The sequence below is a fragment of the Haemorhous mexicanus genome, chromosome 8 (genome assembly GCF_027477595.1).
Source record: "Haemorhous mexicanus isolate bHaeMex1 chromosome 8, bHaeMex1.pri, whole genome shotgun sequence".
Lineage (NCBI taxonomy): Eukaryota > Metazoa > Chordata > Aves > Passeriformes > Fringillidae > Haemorhous > Haemorhous mexicanus.
Window position 1 is genome coordinate 21502945 of NC_082348.1, and position 11800 is coordinate 21514744.

Here is an 11800-nt window from a genome sequence, read left to right on the forward strand (position 1 = left end):
TACACAGCTGGGCATAAACAGGCAGATAATACAGTTAATTAACCTTTCACCCCCCAACACCTTTTGAAGAAAGGCATTTGTTATTTTTTTTAATCAGCCTCGGGATATTTTCAAGGCACTTGTCCTGGCTATATTTGCTTCTTTCTATCCCTGACAAATTCCTGTTTGATTTCTTTAAACTGGGCTGTAGAGCTTTCTTTTTGCTGTCTTAATCTTCAATTCCACTCTCGCTGATATAGTATTTGGAGCAGCACACTGCAGCCCATTTGAGGTATGATAATCAGCTGATTAGCTAGTGAAGTCGTTTTCCCTGAGGCTCTTTTGTGTGCAAAATCCTCACACTCAATTGACATGTGGACATCATAAAGCTGATGAAATGCAATTGTAATGAACAAGAGGGAGAGGCATCTGCAGCAGTCTAAATGAAAGACCCTTCCCTCTCGACATGCTAATTCAGAAAATCTGCTCTTAGCTTGTACTCCCTCTGGATCCCAATGGATGCGAGTCTCCATGAATGCATATTCAAAACAGCATATTAGCCTCAGTAGCAAGTGAAATTTGAGCCTGGATGGACCAATTCTAGTTTCAAGACAGATTATGCTGCATCAAACGTAGTAATGATTTGACAGTTCATTTGTGACGAGAGTCCTACAGTCAAGGTTTAATGCACAGACAGGCGCAGGTGTGCAGCCAGAACCAACAAAATCCAAAGGCTGCCAGTTAGGAAGCCCCACGCATGTGGAAAGGTGAAACATATTTAAGAAATTAACACTATCTTCTTTAAAGCATCTTGCAGCATTGGTTCCACAGCCAGACCTTCCCTGTATGTCCATGGAGCCCCGGTGCAGAGGGACTGGGAAGGACAGCCCCATGGAGCACAGTTGGTATGGACAGGGCCTGTACATTAGTCTCAGGATGGGACAAATTAGAAACAACATCAGAGGATGGATTGCTTTCTTAACCAGGCTCTAGAAAGATAACTGTGTGTGCCTTCTGCTTATTCAGGCAAGCTCTGTCCCTAGAGAAGGTGTGGGGACACAAACTGCTGGGACTACGGCACCCACAGCGTGGGCTGAGCTCTGTGTCTATGCTGGATGCAGTTTTTCAGTTCTTCCCCCATTTTGGGCTCCTCTGCCTCAAAATGCTCTAAATTGTTAATTGCTTTTACTGCGTGGACACTGTACATATACAATTTTTTTTTCCCATTCCTTTGTGGTTTTTAAGGCAAGGAGAGAAATTCTAACCTGTATATTCCTGTTACATAAGTGTGTGCATGAATAGATATTTTTTTAAACAGCACTTGTCTTGAGAGATCAGAAATTCTTGAAAAAATATAAAATTAAATGTTATGAGTTGAAAATAATTTCAATATAACAATTAATTCATACATATATAGCCTTTGCTACACAGATGTTTAAATACTAGTTAGCTGATGTGTTCTGGGGGCCAGAAACTCCATCTAAGCTCATTGCTAAGAGCCATTGCTTGACAGGACCTTCATATGAACCCAGTGAAATTTGTGCCATCAAGCAGGAAAACAAGCCTCAAGGAATCTGCCCTCACCTCTTTTCCTCTGTGGTGGCCAGGCATTCAATATGCAGGTACAAGGGAGTGGGGGGTGGGCTGTGTGCACCACATTTCCCTTCAGTAAATTTGATCTAAATCCAATGCACATTAGGCATGACTCACTGCTGGTGTGAGAAGTTACCTACAACAGAGTTGAAAAGCTCACAATCCCCAGCAATACTTGCCTTGCTGATGTTCAGTCCATATGACTGTGGTTATACTGAGCTTACTCCAAGTTAAAATACATCTTCTATTTGCAGGGACATTTCCTATAAAGATTTAATTTGCAATTCCGTGTCTTAGGGTTTTCCACACAACTGTTTCACCAGGGCACAATTTAAAGGAACCATAAAACCTCCTTTAATTACAAGAGTTCCTACTTTTTCAGTGTGTAGTGTGGCTCTTTCAGCAGCACACAAAAAAAATCTCACCCTACCCTCTAAATAAGTATTGGTGGTAATGGCTGCTGTTTAAATGGAAACCTCCTAAAAAGCCAAAGGACACATCTTTACTCTGGCAATGCTGAATGGATGGAACACTGGTATCCTTTACATTCTTTTATTTTTTTATTCCAAGCTGGTTTGGGGGGAATGTGAGGAACAAGCTTTAACATCTTCACAGTTTTATGGTTTTTGCCTTTTATTTTACCTTCAGAAGAGGAAAAATGGGCTGGGAGGTACAGCAGAGAAGGTATCTTAAAATGGCACAGCTCCTGCCATGGATCTACTGAGGACAGCTCTCCATCTTGCCAGAAGCTGTGGGAAGGAGAGGGATTTCTCTGAGCTGGTCTCCAGTTGCCTTGGCTGCCTTTCTTACGGCCAGCTGGCTGATACCAAGGCACCAGCACACTCATCTCTAAGTACTGCACTCCCAGTGAGCCAAATGATCATGTAGCTGCCTTCATTGCATTGCAAGGTAGCAAAGCTACCAGAAAGTGGATTTGGGAGAAATCCCCCTGGGTGAGAAGTCTGGATTTGGGAACATTCTAGCCCCACACTGCAGGAATTGATCCCTATTGATTGGTCCCCAAAGTAATGGGTCTGAGCCAGTTTCCTGTCTTGTGAGAAGGGCTGTGCCAGGGATTTAACCATGTTGTTTTAAGACCTAATTAGCCAAAGAGCCCACCAAAACATGTCCAGATGCCATTTTGTGATGGCTCACACATGCCCTGCATGGAAGAGCAACATTATCAGGGGATGTGGCTACAGACCTTTTCTGCTTCACAAGGTACTTGTGTAAGATATAAATGAAGTAACAGATTAATTTGTGTAGCTTTAGTTTATTACTGAGCCTTCCCAAAACAGGGATATTATGAAGTCTTTATAGACTGAAGAATTATGGACCAACAGTTATTGCAGAGACTAACAAGATAAATAACATAGAAGCTGCTCAGACACACAAACATTGGAAGCATACATATAGTACCAGCATTTTGAAAAATTTCCCCTCACTCACCAACTCAATAAGTACTTTTTAGCAATAGTCATGGCTTGAATATTATGCAGTCACTATCCATAATGTATTTTGAGGGCTGGTGGGGGTAAGGGAAGCAAAAAACCTGGGGAATCACATTAAGTTTCTCATTTAGTTCTACTTACGTATTCATGGATTCATCAGCACCAGTGGTTTGAGATCTTGCAACTCCTCATCTGGTTTCTGCCACGTGTGCTTAGTGAGGCTCAGAAAGTGGACTTTTATTTTCTCCTTCTCAACAGTCTAGAAGAGTTATATGGAATCATTAATCATGGAAATCAGTATCATTCTTAACGTCAAACTTTGATAAGAAGATAAATTACATTCCTACCGTACATCACAAGCTTGGTTCATATTTGTACCCTCTTCAAATCTGCTCGAGTATAAACCAGTGTCACATCTAATACATTACAGCAAGAATACCTAGACTTTGTTGCCTGTTGCTTCAGAAGCATCAGATTAAAAGTATGTTTAACAGAGGGGATTTTCCTTTTCTTTTTTTTCCTCCATTGAATGCTTCAAGCTAGTTTGGCAATCTTTAAAAGGTTAATGAGTACTGTCTGCTACAGAATGCCAAACTGATTTAATTCAGAAAATGAGAAAACATTCCTAAAATGTAATCAGCTGTCACTTAGGAAATGACATACAACAAGATAAAGGTGTTTTACATTTCATTTCCCAAGCAGAACTTCTGAGAGGTCAAGAGAAAACATCAGGAGGTTCCTGTGCAAAATGCATCTCTCCAAAATCGTTTCTATCTGCAGAAGCAAACAGAAGTCATTCAATGCCCTGGTTTCTTTCCCTCCAGGCTGTCACAGCCTTGATCCTCCTTCCCAAGTGCAGCACCTTGCACTTCTCATTGAGTGGCAGCCTTTCTGCATCAATCTTAGGATGATCTCAGCACAGGACAGCTGGACTTTGCACAGGAGCTCAGCAGTTTCAGGACTTCCTTCTTGTCCCTGGGGATGCCTTCTTGGGGCTGGAGGAAGTCTCCTCGTCCTTCCCAGAAGAGCAGAGAAAAAAGAGGTTGGGTGTGTGGGTCGGGGCAGTAAGAGAAGGCAGCACTTCTTTGCTCTGTGCAGGAGCAATCCTCAGCCAACAGCTTCTTGTCATGGACCCATGGACAACAGAGACTCACAGACTGGCACTTCTCCTTATCAACATCTGCTGCAGGCCAGTTTGGCAGACCCATATTCAACAGTTTTGACAAATCTTGGGAAGAGTTGTAAAAATTATGTAATTTTCCCTGAGTTGAAATGCTAAGCAATTTTAAGTTGTTGATGGAATTAAGAAAACAGCTTCAAATAGTAGGATGTCAGAATAAATTCAATGTCCTTACAGATCTTCAGACACTACAATTTCCTGTGATCCTGAGCTCTTATGACAGAAATGAGCCTAAGCTGGCTGCCAGATCCTGCCCCTTTACACAGCACTTTCCTGCCACACTGCACAGCATCTCTGCACCACTAAAGCCTTTAGCAGTGATACCTGACAATGAAGTCTTTTCTCCTACAAGCAGTAAAGATACATCATTTTTACTTCCTTTATAGAGTGGAATTTAAAAAACATCCATCTTGAGTGCCCCGCCAAAGGCTGCTGGATACCAGAGCATGGCCCAGTTTTGCTGCTTTCCCAGCTCCATTTTTCTCCAGTCTCCGTGCCCAGCTCCACAGAACTCCCAGGAACGACCCCCAGAACTTTCCTGAAGTAATATGCAAGCAAACCATTAGTAGGTGCAAGTTACTTGCTGATGCTGCTGGAATATGATACAATGTGCTTACAGCCCTTCTGTCCACTCTAGCCCTGCACAGCACTCCACAGCAGAGGAATATCCATAACCAAGACCAGTGTTTATTACAAAAAATTTAATGCACTAACACCACCATTTCTTTTTCTTCCCACTTGTACTTAGTGAGCCTCACTTTCTGTCAGCAGAAGGAGTCCTCCTTGCTTCATCTCCAGATTTACACAAGTACAAGGTGATCCTGCTGGCTGGCATAAACCACCTTCCATACATTCTGAATGTATCAAGAATGCTGTAAAGTTTAAATTGGGCTATCTGTAATTAGCTATGTTTTTAAGAGTTTGTGGGCAATTTCAGAGCAGGGCTCTACCATATTAACAGTTTCACAAGGAGGAAGCAGAATTTAAACAGAGGAAACAAACACAAACACGTTCTTTATTTGAGGGCAATGAAATTCATTTTAAAAAAGGGGGGATTGCAGTAAACTGATTTTTTTTTTTTTTTTTGCATGGCAGCTTCCTATAGACAATATTTAATTACCTACTCAATTAATTAAATTGACAAAAACACAAGTAAATTATAATTCTTGGTAAACAATGTCACCTAAAGAGCCATTAACTTAATTTTTTTCACATTTGGCGTTGGTGTAAGTCTAATGATTTTTTAGTTTACCTGCAGTAATGATGGTTTCCTTAATGGTCTTTTATTTAACAGCATACAGGGAGGAGCAACACCAGATTCCTGGAATCTGGAGATAGACATAGAAAAGAAACTTCTTGCCACTAACTGGGAGGTTTTCCTCCTGCCAGCCCAATGTAAGGAATTACTACAAGCAAGTATTTTTATTCTGTGTCTTTACAAAGAATTTCTTGCATTGGTTATGCTTCCAAATGTTTCAACAGATACATGGAAAAAGAAAGCATTACTAGGTTTCACAGTCTACTTTGAGAAGATTTGAAAGAAAAGTATAAAGTAAAATTTGACCGAAGAGCAGCAGTCTAATGGTTACTGGTGTGTGTCTTATACCCATGAAATAACATAGAGGACCAAAGGACAAATTTCCCAGCCCACCTAAGCCCAAGCATTTTTTGGGTTTTTTTCCTCAATCAATAGAAAGGACCTTGTCTCTTTTATTTTCTATCACCTCTTTAGTGCCTTTATTGATACAGTACTTAAAGTTTGCCATTAGCTCGTACATATTCCTATATCCCTTCTCTTTTGCAGTTGAGAGCATCATACAAACAATAAGAAACAGAATGTATTACTTTTCTAAACAGGCAGGAAGGTTTAAAGATTACTGTGTAGTATGGTTTGATATAAATCTGTGTGTGGTACTTCAGATCTTGTGGAAACTGCACATTTTTATCAGGAGTCTCACAGTTCTGGATGGACTTTAAGTTCATTACTTGCAATTGTTTATTTCAATGAAAACCAAGAATCAAAAAATGAACCATACAGTGAGAAAATGGCCTGTAAATCCAGGGCTACAGCCAGCTCTCAGGACACCCCATTCCATCCCAGCCTGCAGTGCCCCCCACCCCCATGCTGCCTGCTCACCTGCCACAGTTCCAGGCTTACAGGAACCTCCTCTCTCAACCTCCAGGTGAACCCCTGTCTCCAGGGCCAAGGAGACACACTGGAGGCACCACTGGCACAGCCATCCAGCACCTTTCAACTCATCCTCCACAGACCTTTTGCTTCCCTGAAATGGAAATTGTAGGTTGATGAAACCGAATGAAGCTGAAAAAGGAAAATTAAAAATTGCTGGATATGCAGTGTTTTGAAAATAAATTACTTGCTTCCTCAGTCATATCTAGGGGTAACACTACCTACAGAAAAAAGGCAAACCAAAGCCATCCCAAGCAGTCTTGTGTGCTTGCTGACAGCACATCAAGTGCCCCTGCCTCAAATCAGTGGCTGAGTGCTAAACTTCACTCCTCCATATGACATTGATATGTTATAAATAGGAAGATTCATCCCAGATGTTGCCTTGCACACCTTTCTTCATTCAGATAATTGCTTCTTCCTTTTACTTAGCCTGGACAAAGCTTTTCAATCTCACCAAGACTTTAGAAGATTTTAAGGAGCTGTTGTTTTTACCATTTATCAGAGGTGGAGAGGGGAAGGCACTGCCTTGCTTGGAGAGAACCATTCACACAAGTCCTGGACCACAGGTGCCCCAGGAAACCCCACATATGACAGCAGGGAACTCTAAACTCCAATAATTACATTAACACACTTAATTGGGCTAAAAGTGAATCTGCTTTTTGGTTCCCAGTAGAAATCATGAAATCAAGGAGGAACATTTCCCCTTAATCCACCTCAAACATATGTAACCTGCTTATAAACCCCAAGCTTATTTTGGTCTTCAAAGATAATTAAATAACAGATAGTTCTGCCTAAAGTCTCAGCAAATTAATCACTGGCTCAGAAGTTATTAATTGTGTAGTTTTCTGAGCATCTCTCCAATCTGACAATCAAAGGATGGTCTCTACTGTCTTGACTGTTCACCTTTAGTGAACCTCGAAATCAACCACCTCTGACCTCTAATAAAGCAGTTGTACACTCTACTGATGCTATTGCTGCTTTTGAATGGCTCCACAAAGACAAAAATAATGGGAAAAGCTTTCTATAGTTTTGGTTTTGACAAAATGAAAGGCTAAAATGATGCCTTTTTATTCATTGGCCTCAAATATCCTTTCACAGTTCAGAATCATTGCCTACTCTGCAGTGGTTGCTTTCACTAAGAGCAGTATTTTCACAAAGCACTTTAACTAATATGTTTTCTGTTTCTCAGCACTACCCAGCATAAAAATTTCCTGCTGGCAAAATGGCTGAGTCCATTCCTGGGTGAAGCACCCTTACACAGCTGACAACTTTGAGGAGTTTTTGTAGAAAAATCCCTGAAACCACCAACCTAGCCCACAGCAGCAGGCAGGGGCAAACATCAAGTGGCATTAGCAAGGGGACAAAGCAATAGGCAGGAGATGACAGACCTTCTACAGAAGAAGATCTTTCATAGCTGTAAGCCATGTGGAGCTCATCCAGGCCTGTTTGCAGAGCTGTGCTGCCCTGCAAAGGCTGCACCATAGGCCAACAAAGGAACAAAGGTTATATCAGGTCTCTAGAAACTCAGGTGTAAGAAAAGCCACGGGGGGTTGAGTTATTTTACCTAGAAAATAACAGTCACAGATGTGACCTGAAAGGCATTTTAACAATTTTGGGAAGGCTCTGATAACCTTCTTAGGGATGCTTTGGTCATAGTTGTATGACACTCACAAAAAGAGAAGTGTAAACAAAAATATGGGATTAAAGAATTCAGCAAATGGAGCTATTTCATGCATAGATAATAAAAAATAGAGGCAGTGTTCATTCCCACTGAAGTCCATGAGTAATTATCATTGATCTGAGCTGGGTAGAGCTATCCTGCAGTAAATTCCTATGATGAACCAAAACTTATTGCACAGCCATTAAAATGTTTTCCTCAGCTATTAATTTCCAAGCAAAAGCAGCAATGGAAAAGAGAAACATCCCAAAGAAATGTTTACATCACAGTAGAAAGAACAGGTGACATTTCTTCTTTCTGCCTGCGAGATCGCATACTGAAGAAAGGACCTGAGTTTTCCTGGGCAGGCACAGAAAGCTGTATTTTTCACAGATGAGAAGCAGATGTCTATAAACCAGGAGTTTACTGCTTTGTGTCCCTGCCTGTGCATTCAGAGATGGGGAAGAGAAATGGTCAAACGTTGCCACTTGGACAAGAAACCAAGGCCATAGGAGTGGGGATCTGCAAATCAGGTCACTATTTAGGCTGATTTAGGCAGGAATGTGCCTGCCATTGAAACAAAGCAGCTGTGCTTCTCCTACCAGGAGCACGTGTGGGGAGAGAAGGAGCTCTGTGATCCCTAACCAAGGGAATCTATGGGTAACCATCAATCCTGTCTGAAGCAGGGGAGAAGCAAGTTCATCCAGCACACTGCAGGAATGGAAATGCTTCCCAGAGCTCTGACAGAAATGCTGGACAAGCAGCTAAATTTCTTCCCAGAAACTGCTCTGGTGACAATGCAATACCTCCTGGCTCCCTTCAGCCCACCTCTTGCAATAAATGTCAGCCTGCAGCCGTATTGGGCATAATTAGCCCATGATAATAAATTACCCACATTTTCAGGAAAATATTAGAGACCATCATTATTTGGAATAGAGCTGCATTCAGCTGCACAGCCCTACCTAATATGATGGATGGAGTAGTCACAGCACTGAATACATTTATCTAGAATGAAGTGATTATTTCGAAGATGAACACAGTCAGATCTAAGTGCATATGAATCATACACTACTGCACACTGGAGAGTAGCAGAGTAGCAGGGGTTGTAGGTCAGCTGACCAGCCCATAGCTTTTAGTTGGTAGATTATTTCACACATATACCCCAGGATTTTACAGCTCAGTCTCAAAATCCCTCTGAATTTAAAAATGATTCCATGTTTTCTCTTGGAAAAAAGAAAAAAAAAAAAAGAGATACAGGAAAGGATTTTTTTCCTCCTACCTTAGAGGCAATCTTTGGCATTATTTGACTTCACTGCCTGCCCACAGATATTGCCCAAAATACCCCAGGCAAGCATATTGTTAAAATAACTTTGCTAACACCTAGTTATTCTAAAAAAAAATAAAGTAAAAACTTAAGGACTTGTGAGAACTCACTCATGTCCAAGGGACTGCAGGACAAAACAGGAGTCATCACAGCAGAAGAGCCTTATTAGCACTACAGCAAAACCATGCTTTCCTTTTTGACTCATTTTAATTCCCAACATTTCTTTGCTGTTTTCCAATCATTTTAGTGAAGTGAAGAAAATCATCAGGATCATGGACAAGGCTCACAGCTCTGCTCTGCAGCAGTACCCTGGCACTGGCTGCATCTTGGGGGCTTTTTCCCATGTTTTCTCATTGGCATACCTGTGCAGGAAGATAGGCTCCCTTCTCACGTCCTGGGGTCTGCAAAGGACTCTGAACAAAGTTAGAAGCTTTGAACAGAGTACTGGAACATGCAGTATTTAGATTTGCCTTTCCAAAATGTTGCAGTATAAATATAACTTTTGCACTTTCCTCTGAATTACGAGCACACTTGTTTTATGCGTTTGGAACAACAAATGGACACTTCAGGCAAAGGAACCATACCTTGCAACTCAAGCAAAACCAAAGTTCAATGAATTTTCAGTTGCATTCCATGTTATCATCATCACCATCACTGGAAGAGATGGTGTTTTTCCTCCCCTCAATCTGTTCCAAAACCAAAAACAATTCTGCCAGCAGAATTCACATCTAGATTTCTGCAAACACAGGTGTTAGAGTCAGTCTGTGGGAAAGCAGTTCTAACCATGCAGCATCTCCAACAGTGAAAAACTAATAAATTGACCTCTTTGTGACTCAGACTAGTGAAAGCATCTGTTTGGATAAGAAAACCAAAAGCAATTTTTTAAAAGCTGAAGTTATCTGCTGTTAGACATATTTAAGATGAGTTACCACTACACGTATGGCTGCTTTTTTTATTTTAGATTTATTGTATTTCTTGATAGGTTATCTGTTAAAGATATTTATTACAAGAGGCATCCATCCTAACACCTAAATGCCTTGCTCATTGTAAATCAGAATTTTAGGCTATTTTCTGAACATGGTACTATTAATATCTTAGAGCCAAGTCATAACCAGTGAAAACAATATTATAATTTCATAAGGCTTGATGCAAATGGATACTTCTTTGGATATAAAATAAGTGTTTTCTATAGGAAATGAAGTCAAACTCTTTTTTTGAGATTTCTCCAAAATATTTGTTTTAAACCATGGAGCTATTTAAAGGTAGGAACCAATACTACTCCCAGATTGTAAATATTGAGTATTTCAAACCTACAATAAATTCAGAGATGTTTAAACATTTTATGATAATCTGAATATTTCTTTTCAAATGTTTAACACATTTAGGAAGAACTGAGGCACCTGAAGCTCTTTAACAACGCTTGCTGAAAGTGGTGTGCCTATAAAATCAGAAAGCAGTAAAAAAATATAAATTTAAATTGAGTGAACAGGGAGGAGCCTTTTGTGCCTCAGTCCATATTCAGGAGCTGCAGTGTTTGAAGAAAATACTCATATTGCATCTAAATTTTGAGCCATTACAGAACAGCCTGCTGCTTTTCCTTTGGATGGAAAGTTGGTACCAAGAGCTGAGTAAGCCTCTTGCTCTCCTGCACTGAACTGTCTGCACAAAGCCCTAATGCATTGCTTCAGAGTTAGTGTTCAACACAGAAGGGGCATGGCCACAGCATCTCTGATGCTAACAGGGAGGAAAATTCCCTCTCCTCTTTTTCTCCTGTGGGAGCAGGGCTCTCCAGCTCTCTTCTCTTTCGCCTGCTGACAACCAAGGACTCGTCTCCAACGTGAATAGGAAATAATGGAAAAATATTTTGCCTGTTTTGGTAGTGCTTTGGGTTCTCACCTGCACATGGTCATAAAAGAAGAGATTTCCAGGTATCTTTACTCTTGCTGTGGAGGTATTTCACTCACAGTTTGTCTGTCCACACGAAAAAGGCAGAAAAGGGACACCTTTCCATAGTCAGGCTTGTTTCCTCATAATTCCTGGTCAGTAGAGAAGAAAATTGAGGGGTTGAAGAAGAGGACAGAGAAAAAGAACAGAATAAGAAAGAGAAAATAGTGAACTTTTTGTTTCCCATTTGGTTCCTTCATATATTTCATTGGCCTTTTACTCTGAAATTGATATTTTCAGGTATAAAATGCCCCAGCCTAGGTGAAAATTAGTATTGAAACTTTTACTCCTCCAGAAACAGGCTGCTCCAGCATGGGTCCCCCACCAGGTCAGGAATCCAGCTGCCCCAGGGTGAGGTCCTCCAGGGGCTGCAGGGCAAGCTCTGCCTGGAGCATCTCCTCTCTCTCCTTTGCAGACCTGGGTGCCTGCAGAGGTGCTCCTCTCACATATTCTCACTCCTCTCTTCTTGGGCTGCAATAGCTTC

General features: G+C 41.1%; 1 long non-coding RNA gene across 1 annotated transcript; it reads right to left on the bottom strand.

Annotated features, from left to right (window-relative positions):
* Positions 1-5455: 5455 nt before the first annotated feature.
* On the bottom strand, positions 5456-11401 carry LOC132330265 (uncharacterized). Its single transcript, XR_009487256.1, has 3 exons — positions 11269-11401; positions 6341-6485; positions 5456-5531 (listed from the first exon to the last, which is right to left on the bottom strand). It is a non-coding gene; the product is annotated as an uncharacterized LOC132330265 (long non-coding RNA).
* Between the last annotated feature and the right edge of the window lie 399 nt (positions 11402-11800).